Below are 20,283 nucleotides of genomic sequence, written 5' to 3' on the forward strand. Positions count from 1 at the left end.
GGGGCTCTGGAAGAAAGTGTGGGGTAGGAGAGGGGCTTTGAGGGGAATGAGTCGGGTCGAACAGCGAGCAGGTCTGAGGGGGATCTGTGGGGAGAAAGGGCGAAGGTCTCTAAGGGGCTTGAGGGGAATGTGGGGGAGGGCGAGGGTCTCTGAGGAGAATCTGCGAGGGGCTCTAAAGGAAATGAGTGGGGAGGACGGGCAAGGGTCTCTGAGGGGAATCTGTGATTCTGAGGGGCTTTAGGGGGAAAGTGTGGGATGGGTGAAGGGCTTGGAGGGAATGTCAGGAGGAAGTGCGAGGGGTTCTGAGGGGAATCTGTGGGGAGACATGGCGAAGGTCTGTAAGGGGCTCTGAGGTGAATGTGGGGGGAGGCCGAGAGTCTCTGAAGGCCTCTAAGGGAAATGTGGGGAGGATGGGCAAGGGTCTCTGAGGGGCTTTAGGGGGAAAGCGTGGGGTGAGTGAGGGGCTATGTGGGAATCTAGAGGAAATGTGTCAGAAGGAAGTGCGGGGGGTTCTGTGAGGAGACATAGCGAAGGTCTCTTAAGGGGCTCTGAGGTGAATGTGGGGGGAGGGCGAGGGGCTCTCAGGAGAATCTGGGAGGGGCTCTAAAGGAAATGAGGCCGGGCAAGAGTCTCTAAGGGGAATCTGTGATTCTGAGGGGCTTTAGGGGGAAAGTGGGTGAGTGAGGGGCTATGAAGGAATCTGAAGAAAATGTGTCAGGCGGAAGTGCGAGGGGTTCTGAGGAGAGTGGGAAAACATTGCAAAGGTCTGTAAGGGGCTCTGAGGTGAATGCGGGGGGAGGGTGAGAGTCCTTGAGGCGAATCTAACGGGCTCGAAGGGAAATGTGGGGAGGATGGGCAAGGGTCTCTGAGGGGCTTTAGGGGGAAAGCGTGGGGTGAGCGAGGGGCTATGTGGGAATCTAGAGGAAATGTGTCAGAAGGAAGTGCAAGGGGTTCTGTGAGGAGACATAGCGAAGGTCTCTTAAGGGGCTCTGAGGTGAATGTGGGGGGAGGGCGAGGGGCTCTCAGGAGAATCTGGGAGGGGCTCTAAAGGAAATGAGGCCGGGCAAGAGTCTCTAAGGGGAATCTGTGATTCTGAGGGGCTTTAGGGGGAAAGTGGGTGAGTGAGGGGCTATGAAGGAATCTGAAGAAAATGTGTCAGGCGGAAGTGCGAGGGGTTCTGAGGAGAGTGGGGAAACATTGCAAAGGTCTGTAAGGGGCTCTGAGGTGAATGCGGGGGGAGGGTGAGAGTCCTTGAGGCGAATCTAACGGGCTCGAAGGGAAATGTGGGGAGGATGGGCAAGGGTCTCTGAGGGGCTTTAGGGGGAAAGCGTGGGGTGAGTGAGGGGCTATGTGGGAATCTAGAGGAAATGTGTCAGAAGGAAGTGCAAGGGGTTCTGTGAGGAGACATAGCGAAGGTCTCTTAAGGGGCTCTGAGGTGAATGTGGGGGGAGGGCGAGGGGCTCTCAGGAGAATCTGGGAGGGGCTCTAAAGGAAATGAGGCCGGGCAAGAGTCTCTAAGGGGAATCTGTGATTCTGAGGGGCTTTAGGGGGAAAGTGGGTGAGTGAGGGGCTATGAAGGAATCTGAAGAAAATGTGTCAGGCGGAAGTGCGAGGGGTTCTGAGGAGAGTGGGGAAACATTGCAAAGGTCTGTAAGGGGCTCTGAGGTGAATGCGGGGGGAGGGTGAGAGTCCTTGAGGCGAATCTAACGGGCTCGAAGGGAAATGTGGGGAGGATGGGCAAGGGTCTCTGAGGGGCTTTAGGGGGAAAGCGTGGGGTGAGCGAGGGGCTATGTGGGAATCTAGAGGAAATGTGTCAGAAGGAAGTGCAAGGGGTTCTGTGAGGAGACATAGCGAAGGTCTCTTAAGGGGCTCTGAGGTGAATGTGGGGGGAGGGCGAGGGGCTCTCAGGAGAATCTGGGAGGGGCTCTAAAGGAAATGAGGCCGGGCAAGAGTCTCTAAGGGGAATCTGTGATTCTGAGGGGCTTTAGGGGGAAAGTGGGTGAGTGAGGGGCTATGAAGGAATCTGAAGAAAATGTGTCAGGCGGAAGTGCGAGGGGTTCTGAGGAGAGTGGGGAAACATTGCAAAGGTCTGTAAGGGGCTCTGAGGTGAATGCGGGGGGAGGGTGAGAGTCCTTGAGGCGAATCTAACGGGCTCGAAGGGAAATGTGGGGAGGACGGGCAAGGGTCTCTGAGGGGCTTTAGGGGGAAAGTGTGGGGTGAGTGAGGTGCTATGTGGGAATCTAGAGGGAATGTGTCAAGAGGAAGTGTGAGGGGTTCTGTGGGGAGACATAGTGAAGGTCTCTAAGGGGCTCTGAGGTGAATGTGGGGGGAGGGCAAGAATCCCTGAGGCGAATCTAAGGGGCTCGAAGGGAAATGTGGGGAGGATGGGCAAGGGTCTCTGAGGGGAATGGGTTGGGTGGGACAGCAAGGAATTCTGAGGAGAATGTGTGGGTAGAAAGGGCAAAGGTATTTAAGAGGCTCTGAGGAGAATGGGGGGAGGGCGAGGGTTGCTGAGGTGAATCTGCGAGGGGCTTTCACGTGAATATTGGGGGGGCGAAGTTCTCTGAGGGGAATGTGTGCAGAGGAAGTGCAAGCGTATCTTAGGAGAATCTAAGGTGAATGTGTGGGAAGGAAGGGTGAGGGTCTCTTGGGGAATATTTGTGGGGGAAAGGTGAGGGGCTCTAAGGAGAGTGTTTGGGGAGGAAGGTGAAGGGCGCTAAGGAGAGTTTCTAAGGGGCTCTGAAGGGAATGTCCAGGGAGGATGAGCAAGATTCTCTGGGGGGAATGTGTAGGGAGAAAGGGCAAGTGTCTCTGAAGGTATCTGAGGGCCTATGAAGAATGTGGAGGGCAGAGTGAGGGTCTCTGGGGAAGCTGACGGTTTCTGAGGTTAGTGTTTGTGAGGGAAAGATGAGGGGAGTCTGTGGGGCTCTGAGTTGAATGTGTGGGGGAAGGGGCTCTGAGGTGAATGTGTGCGTCTCTGAGGGGAATTTGTAGGCAATGGCGGGAGAATAGAAGCTGGCCATTTGGGTCTTTATGTGTGGTGACGAGGCCATCTTAGAGGTGCCTGAATGGGATTGCGGATAAGAACAGGGTGAGGGGGGCATGGCTGGTCATGGTGCTGTTCAGAATGGAGTATATGGCAGTAAGGTGTCGCAAGTGCCTGTCTGGAGCTTTTTGTGGGGTGGAGTGGGTTAATGTGAGGGGCTCTGGGGGTGGGGTGGTGGGGTGGCGGTGTAGGTCAGTGTGGGGGTCTGTGAGGTTTAATATGGGGAGGTGGATTATCATTTATTTATTAAAATATTTATACCCTGTTTTTCCTTTGTGGCTCCAGGTGGCTTGCATTTTCAGTTTTTTAAAAAAATGTGTGTAGTATAGTTTTGGTTTTAAATTGGCTTGCGAATCTGTTTTTCTAATGGCCTGTTTTTAATTATCAGCTGCCTTGGTGGACCTGACTAGAGAGAGAGGCAGGATATTTGTTTGGCAATTAAAGAAATATGAAATAAATCTCTATTTACAGAAAAGAAAAATGCTTGCAGCTTAAAACCCATCAAAAGTCCTCACAAATAAAATGGACTTACAGAAGCTTCTATGTATAGTGCACCCCTTCCCACTTCCTTAGAGAGCCTGGTCGCCTTCGGAGGGAGGTTATCCTATGGCAGGATATGATGGAAGAGGCTGAGAATTGTGGTGAATAAGGTGGGTGATGAGGTCTAGAAGCTGACTGCTAGGATTTTACAAGGTCTTTGGGTTGGCTGGGAGGGGGAAGGCTCTGGATCTGTCTGGTAATGAGAGTAGTAGGACTAGTACTGTGCCAGAATCTGTATTGGGGTCCATGAGTGAGAAGTAGCTTTGAGAGGTTAGTAGTTGACTGAGGCTTTCTTGGGGAGGTGGTGATCCTGGGCTTTGGTGGGCTCAGTGGGGCATTAGCAATACTGTGTGGGCATGGAATTAGAGGGGCAGCTGGCAGGAAATATGAGGATGGCTATATAAAACCCTTATAACTTGAATCGAATTTTGATAAGTGTCATATCACCGGAAGTAGATGGGGTCAAGATATAGGGGAGAAGGATATAGGTGGGGCGAGATTTCATCTGGTGGACGCAAACTGGTATTTGGGGATAGTGATTGTGTTACAGAAGCCGTGTGATAACTAGAAGTGAGGGGTATTTGGCAAAGTTTCTTGTTCATTTATTTACTTTATTGCCCTTTTTCACCAGTGGGGGCCAAAAGCAGCTAACATTGTTCCTCCATTTTATTTTCAGACAACCCTGTGAAGTAGGTTAGGCAAGCTTCTGTTCTAAATTAGGGATTTTAACCTGGGTCTCCCAAATCCTATTAGGATTCCAAATCCTACACTGCACTGAGCAGTGAGGTACACATTTGTGAATGAGGTACTCTAAAGGCTGTAGTTTCAGTCTGTAGCCATGTTTGTCCATAGTAGTAGAATGTAATTTGAATCCTTTAACATCTTAAAGATAAACAAAAATTTTCCAGGATACGTATAGACTTTTTTGAGTCAAAGTTCACTTTATTGGATGTGAAAGGTATTTAATGAAGTGAGTTTTGATTTTCTTAAGGATGTAAGAGACTGAATGAAGCAAGTGATCTGGGGAAGGGATAGTAACAGCTGACTGGCTAAGTAGGAGGAACTTAACTTGTGGGAGGTAAATGGGTTAGAAGTTCAGAAGTGGTAGCTGGGTATTGTGTGGCTGATCAGAGGTTCTGAGTTGGGATGGTGTATATGGTTATGTATGAATGCCACAGTTGTGTATGGAGAAAGGAGGCATTTAGTGGGTGCTGGCTGAAAATAAATAGTTGATACTGAATGACAGTTAGCTTGGAGCAAAATTTTGGCAGGAAAAGCTTTGTCACATACACCATGAATAGGGCAAGAGTACTTTTGAGTGAGTTAGATTCTCTAGGTGGCTTATGATGGGTATTTACAAGGTCTAGGAAGGAATCGAAGAGATGCCAGTTCCTGGGGAGAGCAGGAAGTAGACTGGAGGTGTAACTAGTTGGTAGGAAAACAGGTGTTGATATGGATATTTCGCAGGAGGGTAGTAGCCCTGGGAGTGGTATTAGTGAGTGTTTGAGGCCACGGGGAATGGATAGTCTGGAGTGGAAAGTGGGAATGTAAACTGCATCTGAGAATTAGTAACTGCAGAGTAAAAGCAAAAAAAAAAAGCTGGGAGTGACTTAACTGGGCATGGTGAGATACAGAACTGGAAATTCTAGGTGTCTGGCCAGCTGGGCACCCAGGAATTCTTAATATATTTACAATTCTGGTGAGTTGATTACATAAGCATCAAATGCTCTTTAGTTATAAGAGGCTGGTTAAGGGAAGAGAATAGAGCTGGGGTTTGGAGTGGAAAATCAAAAATATGGGTGCAGAGAAGGAGGTAAAAAAGTGGTTATCTTTGGAAAGGATATATAACACTTGTTGCTGCTCACGAGAGACCTCCCCCCCCCTTTTTTTTTTACAATATAGTTTAAGGTAGGAGCTAGATACAGAGTGAGTAAGTGAAGATGCTCTGTGAGGGAAAAGAGATGAGGGAACTACAAACAGAGCCTTGATGTACTTAGAACAGAGGTATAGAACTGTAATTAAACCTGAAATTAAAAAGATTGCCTGTGTATGAGGAGACTTGGAAAGAGCATCATTTGGAAGAACCTGGAAGATAAAAAGTCTGGATATGCTGTTTGTGTGTGTGTGAGAGAGAAATGCTCTCGTGGGTATAAAAAGGAACAGGCTAGCTCAGATTTAAGATTAAGAGAATGGTATTGAGAAAGTGGTGGTATGGGCTTAGGTACCTCAGGACACAACATGAGACCTGGGTAACTGGGAGGTGGCTATCGACTGGACAGGCCCAGCTTCTGTCAAAACTGATATTCATATGCTATATGAGGTGGTTTAAATATACTTAGGGACTAGGATGAAACTTGATTTGTTAAAGTGCTAGATGGAAGTTTGCGGGAGAAACTGTCAACAGTGAGTTTAGGAAAAATGTGGTTTCATTCAGGTGCATGAGAGGAATCTGAGTCTTTGGAAATGCTGTTTGGAAACCTGGAGTAAAATGGGTTGAAGTTGTCTATTCTGTTACAAATAACTGCTTAAAGGAGGAGAGAGAGGAGTAATTTCTCCCTATCCAAAGCAAAAATGTTATTGCAGGCTTCTGTCTTACTACTGTGGGAGGTGTGCAGGCAGCAGCTTCCAGGAAGTTCTGTTTGGTCTCTCTTTGTGCAGGCTGTATGGAAGCTGACTCCCTTGTGTTTTACTCTTATAGGAAGCAAAATGCAGAGGGAGGAGAATATCTCTCTGCTCTGGTACCTTGTTTCACAATTTATGAACACTTAGCTGCATTAAAGCTCCTTTTAAGAGAATACATTAATTGCAGCGAACACTGAAGTGCTTTGTATCGTGTGTGTCAGGACTTCTGAGTTTCCTCTAAAGAGCTAGGCTTTGATCTGATCTTAATGATTTATAGCTATCACCAGCACGGTGGTGGTAGACATGAAAAGTAATTTCTGTCACAAAAGTACTGACTTTTATAAGGCTGGATTTGAATATTTTATTTCTGAAATTTATCCAGAACATGCACACATGGTGGTTTATATTTAAATACAAATAACATTAAATCTGATAAAAGCAGCAGCAGGAATAAAATCAGTCATCTTTGCCTACGTGCTCCCACTGTGCAATGAACAAAACTTCTGGGTCAGCAGCATGTGCCTTGTAGGGTATTTATTACTATTTTCCTACTTGAGAACTTTGGTCTTGTATAGAGAAGTTTGCTTGAGTTAAGTTACTGTAAATGATCTGCTGTCAGGTTTTTCTAAAAACGAGGTACAAGCTGGTCAGCAAATAATCCCCCCCTTCTCTTCCATCTTCTGTGGTGTCTTTATGTGAGGGCACCTGCTTTTCTAGTCGTCTTTAGAAATGCTCCAGGGACCAGTACTCTCTTGTTACAACATATGTCCATTTGATCTGTTGTGCTGCTCTGCTTAGGGGAATTCTGTGTCGTCTAGGATAGAAGAAGGAGAAACTGGTCTGAGATGGGGAGAATCCTCTGATGGAAGGACGTCTGAAAAACTGAAAGCAACTAAAGGGTTGGAGATCCAGGAACAAAGAAGGGGGTCAAGTGATTTTAGCAAGGGTTAAATGCTGAAGTTGAGGAAGGAGGTTTGGGTGCAGACCCTACTTCAAAGCTGGAGGAGCTTCAGATAACCCTGTCTTGTAGGCTTTGAAGTGACTAGATTTCAATGGGGAATTCTATTGTTAGCCTGATTTGATGCAGAGTTTAAGATCTGCACTGGGACTGGATCAAGAGGGCAGGCTATTGGTTCCTGTTGGTCTGTTTGAATTTTAGGAGAGTGCATAAAGATGCATACTTGGCATGTAGAAGTCCAAATAAGAACATGCTCAGTGGGATGATAGAGGACATCAGGATAATTTATCTGAGGTGATTACTTTAGTAGTGGACTGTCTCAGTCTAGTTAGACAAAGGCTGAGGATCGGCTTGATGACCTTCCCTGGGCCAGTGATTGAATTAAGGGGGAAGGCTCTCTTGTGAAGATGGCTCTGGGGTTTCTGATTATTTAGCAAATCTGAGTCAATTACTCATGGCCATAGGTGTTTGAGAGCTCTGGAGGCTTTAGACAAATGGCCTTGGAGCGTTCTAGCAGTTGAGCTACTCCCGTATGAGTGGAGGGGCTCTTGCTTTGATATCAAACTTGATATTGTCTCCAGGTCTGTGGCAGTCAAGTCAGAGGGGGTGGCCTCAAGCAATACTCATACTATGACAGTTGTGTGCATTTTCTCTCTGCTGTAATTCCCAGTCATAGGTAGGCATCAGGATTGGCACCTATAAGCAGCAGCTTTGGTCAAACCTAGCAAATAATACACAACCATAATCAAATGTTTATTTGCAAAGCTTTCAAAAACCAATAGATTATACACAGTAAGTTCCAACTAATTGTATGTTACTGATTATCCTTATAAAACAACATTATAGTAACCAATTGTTTGTCTAATTTTTCCCTGAAGTTGCATCACTCGACTGAAAGGATTGCTGTGGCTGTTATCAGAGCTACGCTTAGACACTGTTTTGGATGAACCCTCTCTGTACCATATCTGGACTCTTCTGGCCTTTTAATTTTTAAGGGTAAGATTTTATTTTTTTCCAAAATTTTAACTACAATTTTGGTGCCTTACAAGACCCAGCAAGGGCTCCCTCTGTATAGATTGCTGTCTTGTTCAGTAGTTACAGTAGATGGGAGTAGAAGCTTAACCTGCTGTTCTGCCCTAGTGCTAATTTATCTTCTCCAGATACTAGTCACAAACCAAGTCTTCCCCACCCCTTAATTCTTTTGTGTGTCGGTGTGGATCAGGAAAAGATATTTCAAACCCTAGTAGTCTGAGGGGAATTGTAACTACCAGTTTCTCTTGGCACCTTGCAGAATAATACCTGAATATCTTTTACCCCTACTGTTCAGAACGTCGGATGACATGTTATGGCACAGTGAGCATGTGAAAGTTCTTTTCTACTAACTAGGCATAACTAGGGAGTAAAGAGTTTTGATCATAAGAACGGCACATCAGTGCTGTGGTGTTTGAAGATTTGTCTGTGTTTAGGAACTCTTCATACCATAAGAAACCTGTCTTTTAACTACTTGATTGATTTAAGTATATTTGTATATTACCAAAAATACAGTATGTACAGCTTTTTTATATACTGAAGAAACACAAAACTACTATTCCCTGCCAGAACAGAATGTCATATTGTGTATGTCCATATTTTGCTCTCTTTTACTGTAGCAAACCAGAACTTAGCCTCTCAAACAACTGGGAATATTTATACTTATGTTAGCATTCGTGTCAGCAATTAATGGTGCAATATTAAGAGAGTTTGGAAACTACTTTGGATGGCAACCAAACTCAACACTAGGATAACAATAAGAAATGAGCCATACTGGGGAAGGAGTAGGATTTAGTTGACATCTCAAGCTTTTCCAGCCTGGATCCCGGTGCCGTCATAACGTCCACTGGCATAAGTGTAACCACTCCCATTGAACTTGATAGGAACAAAAACAAATTGCCTTCCACCTACACAACTACAGCGCAGCTTAGTGATAGTGACTGACACTGCAGCCACTCAGAGCCAGGACACCAGTCTCTCTCATGATAGTGGTTGCAGCTTCAGCTATACCTCTCTGGCCTCATGTTATGTACACCTAGCACATATTTTGCTGTGAACTCTCAACAAAGGGTACTGTGCACCAACAGGAAATTAGAACAAATCTTGTTACAGTATACTGTTAAAACTGTTCTGCTCAGAACTTTTATAAGTACTCCAGGACAAAAACATTGACCTGCATCATCCAGTCTTCCAACTGGAAATAAAAAGATGACATTACTCCATACAGGTAAGCAAAGGATTCTTTGCTTCAAAGTTTGACTTCTAATCATGTCCCTCCCCGATCCACCTGTTGTGCATCTGCTCAATAATACTTCCTTTCTTAACAGTAACTAGCAATGGGTCTCATATAGGCACAAGGTAAGTATGCATAGTGCAAAAAGCTCCCTCTATATGTGCTTACAGAACATCACTACAACATCAGTCCAGTGTACATGGTGGGGAAACGGGAAGCACAACCATATTTCTGTGTGACTCCCTGCCCCCTCAACATGGCTGTTGCCAGCCAAATATTTTTTACCTTGCATGATCAGAGCTCCATGGAGCAGCCCAAACAGAAACTGCAGACGAAGTTCCCGTGCTGGTGACCCAATGACTATGTTCTCCAACAGGTGAATCCTAAAGTATGGGATTCCCCATGGGATGGGGGAGTTACAGGAGCTGGGAGAGGACCTAAGTGGTGCCACTTTCTCAGGTACATACCCCATACCCCGTGCAGAGTGCTTGAGCCCACATGCTGTGTCTTGCTAGTCTGAAATGTTACTCATTTACTATCTGGATGGCTCTTGGCTTTTTGCAGACAGCTCTCCGACAGGAGTAGAGGTAAGGATGGATTTCAGACACAGTGCAGCGCCAACCATCTGCTGAATATACAACATGACCAACAGCTACAGTGACCAGTGTGCATCTAACTGCTGTGCTGTTGAGTTTGCCAACTCGCTTGGTCTAGCCTGGCTCCTGTAGCATTGCAAACTGCTTCACAGACAGTTGTTTGATCCAGCACAGTTGTCTCTCTCAGTAACGCAGTGACAGGGACAACTCTATCTGTGATTCTGCTATCTATCAATACATCTTTTAAAGGCACAGGAGTCTTTCTGGATGAGAGTTGGCAGCTTTGTTCATCTGACTTTCCTTTAAAACTCCATTCTAGATGCTGTTCAACAAATGTTTGGATTTGACAGCTGTCTCTGTTTTAATGCAACTTACTAAATAGAGCTCTATGCCCACCCCTTGCTCATTACTCGTCTCAGCTGTCTTTTGCACACATCCAGGTTCATGATCTCCATGATCGCTGCTGCTGTATGATAAACAATACAGCTGACAGGGCAGAGGGAGGCGGGGAAATGTTGAAACAAGGGTTGCTAGAATGAATAGCGATGGGCAGCAATATTTAACCTCCTGAATACGGCAGAGGGATGGCTGCATGGAAAGGAGCTCGACAAAATGATGAAATGTGGAGCAACCAGTCAACCAGAGTCGCCAATCCCCCAGCGATTGGTCTGAAAGTGCAGCGCCTCAGCTGTGTCTAGGACTCCTTCCCAAGCTGGCAAGTAGCTAGCCTCTTGTGGAGCTTGAACCAGGCACCTCAGGGATGTTAAGCCTCTGTTGTTTCACAGTGCTGTTCTTTTTCTGAGGTCGTTCCTGCTCAGGATTTGATGCCAGGGCCGGTGGAAGATATCAGATGGTCCATGATATGCCCTTATGTGTGCCCAGTTGAGTGTGTGTTTTGATGGCTGTTCCGTAGTGTGTGAGCTGTGGGTTGTAGTGCTGCCTCTTCTGTTTTGCTGCTGGACAGCATGTTGTTGACCAAAAGGTGAGCTTTGACTTACTTCTGGTTTCTCCCTTTGTGGGATTCGAAGCTCTCCTGCTTTGTCCATGAGATTTTTCCCTTACTGAGCACTTCTCTTGTTCCTAACCGAATATATTTGTCTCTTAGCCCTTTTGCAAAGACAAAAAATGCTGCTCAGGACATTATTGTTACAGGAGTGTGGTAATTACAGGGCTTTTAGTGCATGCATCACAAGCTCACATCTAATAGAGTATGGTCTCGGGTTAGGGAGGGAAAGTTGCTGTCAGGGAGTCATGTTGGTATCATTCTTCATCAGTTGCTTTCATGTCTAGCTGACATGAGGCAGTGTCAGCATGCTGCTCTGTGTGCGTGGTTGGAATTATGGCCTCCCAAGTTGACAGCATACTGGCTGTACTTTGGAGTTGTCATATTGGCTAGCAACGTTGGTGTCGCACTAGTGAGGACAATACGCTCATGTCAGCTCAGAAGTTGAGCCCACTTAAAAATACAACCCTACAATTATTGTTCTTCAGCAAGTGGTGATCTGTTAGTATTACAACCTTATGGCATGGAATCCATATGAGTGTTGGGAGCTGTAATCTGGCTGCAGGAATGATAACTGTTTTTGTACTTGCCCTCTAAAAATAGTGTGCATTTTTCTGGCCGAGTCTTCAAAGAACCCAGTTTTATAAGATCAAGTAACTGATAATAAGCAATTGGCTATTTCATTTGTGAAAATGTGAAATGTCAGAGCAGCTGCGCAGTCCTAAGCTCTTGATTGCTGAGCTGCTGGTTGGTGTCCTGTGCTTGCTCAGAGGGGAGACCAACTCTGAGGGACAGAGAACGTAGCAACTGCCTCAAAGTCCAGCTGCAGCCCACCAGTCACAGTTGATATGATGCTGTTGCTGTGATGGCCAGAGATGGAAGCAGTCAACCAGCATGTGCCACTGTAGTCACACCTTTCTGCTGACACCTTGCTGTAGGGAACATGGCACCCTTCCCTATGAAGTGATCTCAGGAAGCTTCATAACTGGGGTTGAGTCCCCTAAAATCATGTTCCTTTTCATCAGGCAGAGACATGGGAAAGGAACAACATGGTGAAAAAGCAGTCATGGAGAGATGTTGTCAAGAAGGAAAGCTCTATTTTAGGTCAGCAACAACCCAGTCAGTAGTGAAAAAGAATGATGGGAGAAGGCTGGAACCCACATTTCACATGCTGTAGAGCTGGCCACACTCAGTGGAGCACTTATCTTCCAGCAGCTGTGGTATCCAAAGCCAATCATACATATCCGGGCTGGGAGAACTGCAGAGAAGGGGTACTAGCATTGTGGGAAAACCACAAGTATAGTATACCCAAGGTTCCCCATTCAGGTCTTGCACAGAGCTAGCTACAAGACAGCCCTGGATGGACTCAGAGGCGTAGCTGTGGTTTTGTACCTTCAAGCTCATTTTCTCTAGCGGGGTCACTCACGCTAATTGGCATGTAGGGTGACCAGTCATTTTGGTTGCCATCCCTCATATGCTGTCTCTTTACTGCAGTAAGGAGGTTCATTTCTGCCACTGGCTTTTATTCACCTAGCGTGTAACTCTGATGGATGGCAGCCTCCGAAGAGGCAGAAGGACTGTGGTGAGTAATGTTCCACAGTAGCAGCACACAGCCAGTGGGCTCCGACCGTCGTCTGTGCATAGAGCTCTTGGAATTCTTTTGATTTCCTCAGGATGGACTGTAACTCTGGGGGGGCCATAATTATACCCATGGAGCCAGTGTTGCCTATTCCTTATAGGTAGTTGTGCTGTGACTATACCTGTGACTCCATCTTTTGCTGGAGCTGCTTCATGAAGTTGCAATCGTGCAAGCCAGTAAGCGCACCAGAAGTGTTCAGCCAGCACCAAAGGTTGAGTGAAGTGAGTGACAGTTACCCAGAATTGCGTTTGTGCTCCTTGAGTGTGTGTGTGTGGGAGAGGGGTATATCAGCATGACATCACAGTGGCAGTTCAGGGATGTGCTAATACCATTAGTACTTTAGCATAGTGGCTGCAAAGGGAGGGAGGGTTATTGAAGAATACGCATAGGGGGAGATAAGAGTATTGTTTGCAGCTGTCATGACTTGGGATTGGGCTTTCTCTGTCCTTTGCTTACCTGCATGGAGTGCATTGTCCTTGCATCTCTAGTTTGGTGTTTGTGTTCTGAGAGGGAGTAGCTGTCAGGGTCCTGAGGAGAATAGTGTTAGTAGTATGCTACAATGATGTTTGTTCTTTGCCTTGGCTGGCTGTGCCAAGTGCCCTTTCTGCAAGATTCCCATCACCCAAATCCTTCCAGGCCAATGAGATATAGCCCCATATGAAGCACACACTCATCTAAGGTATAGGTGTCCTTGCTGGGGTTTATACAGTGCTTGGGTGAGCTGTGATTAGCGCTGCAGGCTTCATTGTTATCTCAAGATGGGATGGGTTGGGAGTGAGTAGCTTTTCACTATCCATGAGTTGTATCAGAATTCTCTGGATACACCACACTTGTCAGTGGTGTAAAGTTGCTGGGTGGAGGGGGAGGACCTAGGCTGGAGAGGCTTGGAATACTGAACAAGTACCATTCTTCTTCCTATACACTTTGATGCCAGTTCTAGCCTGCCTCCAGGGTTAAACTGGTATGGTGATGCCATACTTTGGCACCAATGTACTTATACATACACTGGCATATCTTTGGGATATGCTGGTGAATCTCTGAATTATGCTTTCTCTTCTCCTAAAGCCACTCATGGCAGCATTTAGGATTGTGCTGTAAGCCTGCCAATTAAACCCAAATCTGATTTCACTGAGTTTCATACTGACAAAACAAAATACTTGCTTTTATAAAGCAACCCTAGTGTTAATTACCATATACATTTTTAAAAAGCAGGAACTGTAAAATGTTCAGGTATTGCTGTGTAAGGAGAAGGTAACTTTGCTGGTGCTTCTTTATTTCTTAATAAAAAGATTGTCATCACTTTTAACTGACTGTAGAGGAGGAGAACGCTGGGCATTTGCAGAATGGTTCACAAAATATAACATGTGCATAGAAGGGATCTAGTGCCCCTATGTAATACTGTCACAAGAGAGGTAAAACTTAATACTTGTAGCAACTATATCATAATAATTAGGTTAATAAATGATAATGGAAGAGCTTGCAATGCTAAAGGTTATTTGAATTTAATATGGATGTAACAATGTTTTACAACTGTTAAAGAGAGAATAATTACATTCTAGTTTCACCAACCTCAAACATTTGCCTTAATGACAGACCTCTGCAACCTCATATGGGTACTTTGGACATTCTGGCCTACTCTTCACAAAAAGTACATGACATAGTGAGCCTGTGTCTGGACAGAGCTGCTGTAGGTTGTATGTATGATGGGATGCTTCTCGGTACAAAAATAAACCCTATGAGTAGAAGCTAGATATCAAGGAGATGAAAGGTGTCGTTTCATGGAGGTGCATCGCGTAGTTCCCCACCTGCAGTGGTACAGTCCAAACGTAAGTTTGCCATTTCATTTGCTGTTTGAGGTAAGTAGGCCTCTGTAGTTGTTCAGAGGAGGCTCATGGCTTCAGTAACTGTCCATAGAATTCCAGGTTTCTAAAACGAAGCAGCTGCTAAGGCTGTAAGAAAACACTAAAAGGTAGATAGCAGCTCTATGGGACTCCAGTTAGAATCAGCCTGTGGTCTGGGGAGGAGAAGAGGTGTAAATAGAGATGGAATAAAATTCCTGAATCTTTTTGGGGGGGCAGGGGGGGAGGGAATAAATGCCCCTATTGTCTTTTTCCCCAAGGGGGAAAAAATCAAAAATTGAAATGTGTACACTACTTTCTCATCCAGCTTAAGCATATTTTACTACTTTAATGATACAAAATGCATAATTCATAGCTTAGCATATAAAGTCATACTATTTGGCCTGCTTACAGAATCTGAAAGTGTAAATATCTTTGTTATCTACAAGTAAAACTTCAGATATACAGTACTTGAAAGAAAGCTGCAAACTGCTACATCCTGTAGTAACTTAGTACATATATGTTAATTTTTGCCATCTGAGAGGTAGAATTAAAAGTAAAAGGCAAATTTTGTTGTAAATAGAAAGGGTATTATTTAAACAGAATAGGACAGCCATCATATTTGAATGTCAATTTAAGCACAATAACTGGAAAGACTGAACTCTTTAATAATGTATTATATCAAACATATTGTAGCATATTAATTGTTGCCAATATTTCTGATGTTTAAAAATGTTGTTGAGAATAAATTACCATTATCTAATACTGTAGGTTATATCTTAAGTTAAAAAAATTCATGCTATACATTCTGATTGAATCAAATCTTGATTTTAAAAGGATTTCGTTCATTCCAAAGAGAAAAATACATCCAGGGGCAGGTGGATCCCTGAATTTTTCCTTTTCCTCCCCGGTTTTTACGTCTCTAGCTGTAACTCTTCTACCAGCCCAAACTGGCGCATGCACATCCTGAAGCGTTGTTAGTTCTGGAAAGGAAAAAGGATGGGAAAAAGAAGCCTTCCCCTCCCCTTCTTAGAATTAATAGCTCGTGTGTGTGTGTGTTTCATTTGGTGAAACTGTATGGGACAGAAGGGTTAAACCTCCCCTTCACCATTATGGCCCCAATTCAGATTGAAACCCTGTGTGGCTACAGTGAACTTCACAGGCAAAGGTGATTTGTTGATAGTTTTCCTAATTGTGTTGAGGACCGAAGTGATGAACTTGCTGCATGACTTTAGGGAAATTAGCTTGCACATTTATATTATGGAAATCAAGTCCTTTATCTCTGGACGTCAAGAGATGAAGGCTGGGATTGGCTGAAGAATAAACCCACAGCCCCTCATTCTGTCTTCCAGGAACATTAGATCATGAGAAGAAAAGTGATAACTGAGTTATTGTGTCTATGCTTTTGTCTTCTGTCTTGCTGTTGACTGACTTACTGTCGGCTGTGATGAATTTTTGCTTGCCAGAGATCAGGTGTGCTGTGGCTATCAGAAACAATCATTTTCCAACCAAGAGTTCTTGAACATGTAATTTCTTGTAACTGCCTTGTAAACGTTGTATCTTGTTGTGAGTTCTGCCGGCATGTCACCAAGGAAATATTTTAGCTTACATGGTCTTTTCTTTCCCTTTCTGTTGAGGCTTTATTGTCCCATTTTTGTGGCTTTCCAAGTGTTCTGCTGCTCAAGCACTGACAAGACCTGAACCTGCTTAATTTTGGCTAAGACATTATATTGTGTCTCATCGAACTGGACTTTGAGCCAGGCAAAGGGCTGGATCCAGCATTCAGCTTGCACAAAACTCACAGATTTTCCTTGCTTTCCCCAACACCCAGCTGTTCTGAACCCAGAAAAGTTGGTTTCTGGACCTGTGGGTCCTCTGTGAAATAATCAACCTTAGAACAGTCCCTTAGTTAGAAGGGACTGTAAAAGGAATGGGAAAATATGGAAGATCTGCAGTTTGCTGTATGAAGCCTAGATGAACTCTTCACACATTTTGAACCTGTTATTAAACTAAGTAGCTTGAAAATTTGCTGGATTTTCTGTTTTCCAAGTACGTTTTTAAGCCCAAAGTAAATCGTGGTTAAGTGGATGACCAACTCAACATTCTGAGTAAGCATAGAAACACATGGTTTCCAGAATTTTTAGAGCAATGGGGATGGGGTTTGGGGGAGAATGTGGAAATTTTGGGGAACATTGAAATACATGCAATATTTTATTATCTAGCCTAAGTTTTATTTTGTATTGTGATTCCATTCTGACAGATGCGTTTTACAGAGAGACTTCATGGAAGGGGGTAGTTGGGTTTGTTTGTAGTTTAAGGGAGAGTCTTGCTGGTACCTCGCCCTCTACTCAGATGGGTTTTTATCCTACAAAGATTGCTTTGGAGAGTATGATGGACTTGTAAAGTTAAATATAAAATGAAGCAATCTAATATACAAATTGCAAGATACAACAAAAATGCTAGAATGTTGTCCAACCAAAGTCATCCCCAGGGACAGTATAATTCTAATTACCCAAGGGCTTGTTCCGTACCACAGACTGAAATGGTTCAATAATAACTCATTAGGAGTTTTTCTTTGGGCTAAGTCCACAGAGTATAAATCTATTAAAATATAAAAAACACTTGGGAAAGTGAGGGTTAAGAAGCAGTCTTCGTTTAGGATGAGTGATTGAGAGAGATGTTATTTCCAAAAGAGTGGCAAGTGTTTTGAAAGAGGCTTTCTTGTTCTTGTCTTGATGCAGGAGCACTGTTGCACACTGCCTCCTCTGGTCAAACAGGTCTAGCAGGCCTTTCAAATAGCAGTAAAATGTAAAAACTCTTGGCTACAAGTGTGTACACCGTGAGCAATAGCCCTTCCTTTTTAAACTGCCTTCAGCTGCCTGTAAAGAGGGCTTCTTGTTTCTAGCATTAAGTGAATGCGAGCATTCTTACTTCTGCCTAGAAAAACTGTCTCGAGCCACTGTGCACCTTGGGGTGCCAGTGGAATGTGTTTTCAGTGATTTGTTGCTATTAATGCAACTAATGCAGCTGCTTTAGGCATCAGGAACAGGCCAGGTTAGAGCACGTTGCAGTAATCCAGACTTGAGGAGGTTTCTGAAGCTGGCAGGTAAGGGGTGCAGAGCCTTCTGAATGGGGAGGATTTGTTTATGGGGAGCTTATAGCCACGTAGGACTTTGAGCAACCATTCCCTGTAGATAAGTTGTGTGTGAATTTATTTTGGTGCCTGATGAGAAATTAGTCTTGCTGTGAAATTGCTCAACACTGCCTCCTCATTCAGAAGAGCTGCTTCCTGTTGAAGTCTTATATTTAGTAAACTTCTATGCACTCCCTAGTGTAGCATCTTGAAAAGTAGAAAATACTGAAATAGTATTCTGTGTTTCAATAGTTTTTCTGCAGCCAGGGTAAAAAGCTTGAAGCTCTGCTTGATCTCCTACTGCCCCTACATCTAGGGAGCAATGTTACAGTTTGCCAAACCAATAACTAAGGGTTTTCTTGTGGGGGGGGGGGGCACAGCAGCAAGAAAGAGGACATTGTTGGCAGGCTACAAAACTGGAGTTTCCAGTAGCTTACACTGGTTATTCAAGACTTCCATATTATAGGATTGGTCTTGAGAGCTTGTGGCTCTTTAGAAATTCCAAAGATGATGTGAAAACTAGATACAAAGGTCTGTCATTTGAATCTCCTCTCTGCCATAAATGCATTTTGTAGTTTTTGGGCAAGCCACTCCATCACCTTCAGTCTCCTTATTTGCAGTATGGGGGTAGTAGTGGCTCTGCCTTGCAGAGCTGTTACGAGAGTAACAAGGTAAGACATCAACATCTCAACTTCTTCGTTAAGGAGGCCGATGAAGTAGGCTCCCATATTTTATGATGAAATTGTGAAGCCTTCTTAAAATTCTAATAGAGATCCTATTAAAGTATGAGCATTTTGCTCCTTAAATCTTAATGTGCGCATTGTTATAACTAATGTAACACAACAATTGCAGCATCATGTAAGTCGGCAAGAGCAGCTGCTCTTTCAACCCAGTCTTAGGTTCCCCTCGGCACGGTGATTTTGGTGGGCTTAGGCATGCCCAAAGTCTGCATAGGATCAGGCTATTTATTGGTGTTTTATGCTTTCCTCCAAGGAGCCCTAGCAAGCTTACATATGGTTCTCAAGTGACCTCTCACTCTGCTGAGGAGCAACACTTGCAAATTGGGTCCTTGGTAATAGGTCATCTTGAGAGCCAGCGTGGTGTAGTGGCTAGGGTGTCAGACTAGGATCTGGGAGACCCAGGTTCAAATCTCCACTCTACCATGGAAGCTCGCTTAGGTGACCTTGGGCCAGTCACACACTGTCAGCCTAACCTACCTCGCAGGGTTGTTGTGAGGATAAAATGGAGGAGAGGGGGCCACTTTGGGTGCCCATTGAGGGGGAGAGGCAGGGTATAAATAAATCTTACATACCACAAGCAGAAGTGCTGCTAAGAGAGTTGTGTTAGTACAATTTTCAGGACTGTTGGAATTGTTCCCGTCGCTGTCTTTCAGAAGCAGCTCAGGATTTTATGGCCTCTATGATAACCACAGGCCTGTCTCAAGTAATAACTGGTCCTACACATTGTGCAGGTTACACTCTTCATCTGGTACTTTGTTCTGGGAAGGAAGAATTGACAGCGGTTTCTTTGTCACGGACAAATAATTATTTGCTTGAGTTTAGCCTTACCAAGACACTGCAGGGGTGGGGGAATCTATTAAAATAATCTTCCCATGGAGCCCTGTGGATCTGAATGGCTTTCTGGTGGCTCTAGAGGATTTTACTGTTGATATGGTTGGTGCTTCTGTTGAGCTCTGGTTGATCTGAGGAATGAGAAAATGACCTGGGTGATTGACTTGATTGCTCCAGGTGCCCTCTTTCAAGCTCAAGTAGCCCCTTGGTTTACTGAGGGGCTGCAGATGATGAAAAGACAAGGGAGATGGCTAGAGCAGCAGTGGAGCAAGACTTGGGATGAATCTGCTAAGACATGGGTGAAATCTCGTTTTAAATTGTGCTCTGTGTTGGTGATGGCAGCAAAGATGCATCACTGCACCACCACTATTGCATCTGCACAGTGTAGGCTAGTGGAACTCAAAGTGGTCAGAGGCCTGTTGGGATGTGGCCTGCAGGAGGAGGTGGGCTGCTCGGTGGCCCTCTGTGCTCAACACTTTGTAGATAAAATCTCTGGCATCTGTTATGACTTGCTCTGTATTATCAATGAAAAGGTCAGATGGTGCCCGGGTACCAATCTGTCCAGTTGTTTGGGATACTTTCTACTGCTTCTGAACACGGAGCTTCTGTTTAGTTATGACTAATAATTATTGATGAACCTGTCCTCCATTAATCTGCCTAGTCCTCCTTTAAAGACAACTAAACTAGCAGTCATTGCTTCAACCTGTGGCAATGTCTTCCAAAAGTTATTTAATCTTTGAGCAGAGAAGTGCTTTCTTTTGTCTGTCCTGAATCTATTTTTCATGAAATTTACTGGATACCTGTGAGTTCTAGTATTAGGGCAGAGGAAGAATAAATTCTGTCTGCTTTTTCTACCCAGTGCATTATTTTAAAAATCTCTATCACTCAGACATTGTTTTCTGATTTGAACTCTGTGGAGGTGAAAGCAAGAGAGTCACTCAGTTGAATAGCCACCTAAAAATCCCCCAAACTGTGCTCACACATCAACTGTGGTACTGTCAGATTTGGGGTTAAATGTGGGGGTGGGGGGGATGGTGCTTGCTCTCTTAAATTAGTTAAATATAAGCAATGAGC

At 44.6% G+C, this 20,283-nt stretch overlaps 1 protein-coding gene across 5 annotated transcripts in view; it reads left to right on the forward strand.

Moving 5' to 3' along the window:
• The window catches only part of LOC129325332 (SERTA domain-containing protein 2-like), a 34,043-nt gene that overhangs the window by 3,661 nt on the left and 10,099 nt on the right, over window positions 1–20,283 (forward strand). For 2 of the 5 annotated variants that reach the window (XM_054973020.1, XM_054973017.1), the window contains exon 2: window positions 8,045–8,162. The gene's annotated coding sequence lies outside the window, so the exon portion shown is untranslated. Of the gene's footprint in view, window positions 1–3,376; window positions 3,697–8,044; window positions 8,163–17,528; window positions 17,612–20,283 lie in introns of those variants that run through there. The other 3 variants (XM_054973016.1, XM_054973018.1, XM_054973021.1) reach the window with 3 other exon arrangements.

The sequence above is a fragment of the Eublepharis macularius genome, chromosome 2 (genome assembly GCF_028583425.1).
Source record: "Eublepharis macularius isolate TG4126 chromosome 2, MPM_Emac_v1.0, whole genome shotgun sequence".
In the NCBI taxonomy this organism is placed as follows: domain Eukaryota; kingdom Metazoa; phylum Chordata; class Lepidosauria; order Squamata; family Eublepharidae; genus Eublepharis; species Eublepharis macularius.